This window comes from Poecilia reticulata, linkage group LG19 (assembly GCF_000633615.1).
Source record: "Poecilia reticulata strain Guanapo linkage group LG19, Guppy_female_1.0+MT, whole genome shotgun sequence".
Taxonomy (NCBI): domain Eukaryota; kingdom Metazoa; phylum Chordata; class Actinopteri; order Cyprinodontiformes; family Poeciliidae; genus Poecilia; species Poecilia reticulata.
The window spans coordinates 11,632,836-11,636,175 of record NC_024349.1 but is presented as its reverse complement, the minus strand read 5'-3'; the positions used below and the strand labels follow the sequence as shown (position 1 = coordinate 11,636,175).

General features: G+C 37.3%; 1 long non-coding RNA gene across 1 annotated transcript; it reads right to left on the bottom strand.

Moving 5' to 3' along the window:
- Positions 1-948: 948 nt before the first annotated feature.
- Positions 949-2,970, bottom strand: LOC108165651 (uncharacterized). Its single transcript, XR_001775988.1, has 2 exons — positions 2,632-2,970; positions 949-1,551 (listed from the first exon to the last, which is right to left on the bottom strand). It is a non-coding gene; the product is annotated as an uncharacterized LOC108165651 (long non-coding RNA).
- Positions 2,971-3,340: the final 370 nt, after the last annotated feature.

Genomic DNA, 3,340 nt, shown 5'->3' with positions numbered 1-3,340 from the left:
GACATTTTGGTATTTATATGTTAAAATATCAATTTGGAAAATTGATATTTGTAAATTTTTCCAAATTGGCTTCTTTCAATTTAAAACTTATTAAACTAATAAAAGTGCAGGTYTGTCTGGTGAATTTTCGGCTCTTCATTCAGTGAAATTACTCACTTTTTACTCAACAGCATTGATTCTTCATAATAAAATAAAGTGTAGCAAAAATACTCCTAAAAGTATTTTTTATCCCCAAATCGTTACTCCAGTACACATAACTAGTTACCATCCAGTCCCAGTTACAAGTAAAAATGTAAGTGTGCTCTTTAAAACATTTAAGTTTTAAATGCTTTAAATGCCGGTTGTGGAGGAGSTGCAGAGGTGAACCGCTCTGTGCGGTTCGGACTCCGATTCACGAGGTGCAAAATCCAGCCTGTGTGAAAACGAGTGAAGGCAGTTTCTCATAGAAAGTCACAGGCCAACCATTAAAACGCCCAGTTTAACCAAACCCTGCAGAGCAGCACGGCGCTGCAGACTGTGTGGGCGTCGGTGGTAACAGAGCAAACCACCGCCGGCTCGCTTCAGGAGCGCTTCTTCGCCGTTTTGCTCTTCAGGTCATGAGTCTAGACGGGGAATCTCCCCACTTCCCTCTCAACTCTGTCCTCCATGTTTGTGCTGAAAAACGTGGTGCGATCAGATCAGCAGGAAGAGGCAGAAAACGCTGCTGCTGCTGACAGAAATGCCCTGCAGATAAGATCTTGTAAACGGTTTTATCTGCAGCGAGCATCGGCATGACTGAGTGGTTGTAAGGACCAGACAGACAGAGCGAGATTTTCCAGTCATAATGTTCAACCTGCTGAGAGAACATTTCTAATTTCCTCTAATCAGTCGGATCATTACGGTCAAATCCTGTTTAAATGAGATTTTATCAACTTTAGAAACCAGAACAGGAGACGCTTTTTTTTTTTGTGCAAATTTTTAATACGAGGAAAAGAAACAATAAATTACAGGAAATATGGATAAATAAATATTAAGCTGTTGAACATTACCTCCATTTAAACAAGCGGTTAGAAATCGGGTCAGAATGGAGGTCCAGGCTGCGTTCATGATGACTCGGTTTACACATTTACAAACGGGTCACTGACGTTCAGCACTTCTGGGATTTATGCAACAACATTCGATAAGAAATGCTCGTTTCTTCCCTCCTTGTTTGATTCCAGTTGCAGTGTTTTTTGTTTTTAAAGGTTTTACTGCATTTCTCTCCTGGAGAAACAGTCTGAGGTCTTAACGCGCTGAAACCAAACACTGCGTGGGAAAAAACTCATCGGGTCAATATGACTCAATTAGGCCGTCGTAAAGGGAACAGTCCAAGCACAGGTGAGGTTTCTGACTGACTCAACCTGCCTGAAGTTTGGGCCAAACGCGGGAGGAATTGGGGGACGCTGGAGGTAACAGAGTCGTTGTCATGGTGATGGATCCTCTTCCAATGACGCCTACAGCCCCTTCAGGGACGAAACTTTCTTCTTCCGAGCCGCCAGCATCTCGTAGAACGGGTCTTTGCTGATGGCGGCCCTGCAGGGTGAGAGGAGGAGAAGAAGAAGAAGAAGAAGAAGAAGAAGAAGAATCACAGGCTGAGTGCAAAGTTTGGTCCAATCATCCAACAGAACAATTAAAATGATAAACTACTGTTTTTAATATCCATTTAATTACTAATTCTGGTTTTACTTAGTTTTTTTTTTTCAAACTCAAAAGTACTTTGTTGATCCCAAAGGATAAATGAAATAATTTTCATGTGATAAATTGATTTTCCACGACAGAATGATACTAAAGATGCTAATATTGTTGTTTTTTTTCTTCTTCTTTATTTTGAAACCTTGGACCTGAAGTAGATATTAATCCAAACTTATTTGCCTTTTTTTAAATTTTATGTTTAAGGTTTTTAAACATTTGTGGCGCTAAATAAAAATCGATATTAAAGGGGAAAATATGACTCTTACTGTCGTAAAAGTTGCAGACACCCGTTTAATCCGATTTTCGCTTTCACAAACAAAACATCAGTCAAAAATGATCAACAAGTTGTATAAAAATAAATTAGAAACGCCTGAAGATTAAAAAGATTTCTCAACCCAAGTTTATCATGAGTTGGAATATTTTTAGAAAGAAAACACATTCACAGAAAAAGTAATAATGTGAAGGGATTTTATTCAACAAAAAGTTAAAACGTAGATTCTAGTTTTAACTAGAAAAATCCCACCACCAGTTGTCCAACTCTACAAAACATTACATTTTTATTTTGCTTTTAAGTTTAATTTTCAAAGGAAACACATATTTTAGTCCAAGTCTCTTCAATCAAACTTAATTTATGAAATGTAAAAACTGAGCATTATAAATTTTGTGGCATTTTAAGGTAAATTKTCTGATAAATTTAAAGCTTTCTCTTATGTTCCATGTTTCTAAATCAGAGCAGACGACCATTTGTAAACAAAGTGWCACTTCTTTTCATTTTAAGCTGTAAGCAGATTTAATTAAAGAGATTTGATCCTGGTTTGATGCTCTGGAGCTTTGATCTTATCTAGAAATGAGATTTGGACCTTTGAACGTGAACCTCCCSCTGTTCTGTGGTTCTGATCCAGAAGAAGCTAAAGGTCTCACTTGATGCTTTTGATCCATTCGTCCTTCTCCTCTGCAGTCGGAGCAGAGATCCTGTAAAACGTGTGGTTGCCCTCGACGACGCGGCCGTCCGCCTCCGTCTTGCAGGCTTTGATCACCTGGTATTTGTTGTTGGGGATGAAAAGCTCGAAGCAGTTCTGGCCGAGGAAACAGAACGGAAACTTTGAGTCAAAACACAGAAAAAAGAAAAAAAAAAAACACGTTTTCTTTATTTCATCCCAAATTAGAATTTGAAATCCGCCGGTTGCAATAAATAAGTTAATTGTATAATAAATAAACTGAGTGTCTCTCTGCCAAAGACTGAATGACAAAAATATAATTTTGTACTTTTTGTCGTTTCAGTTGTTTTGTTTATTTATTTTGGATATTTAAAACATCTTCTAGTGTTKAATGTTCTTTAGAAATTAAAGTTTATTGGTCTTTGAGAGAGTATTTGCATTATTCYTTGAATATCGTCTCAAAACAACAATGTTATCGTTTATCGCRATAACTTCTGAGAGTTTATCGCCTACCATAATTTGTTATCATGATACGTATCATTTTCATTCCGTTTCTGTTCTTTTACACAAAAYCCCAATAAAACACATTAAAGTTTGTGGCTGCAATGAGACAAAATGTGATCTGGTTTTAGAAATGTGAAAACTAATTTTCCGGTTTGTACCGAGAACCACAGAGTAAAGAAAACCGTTCA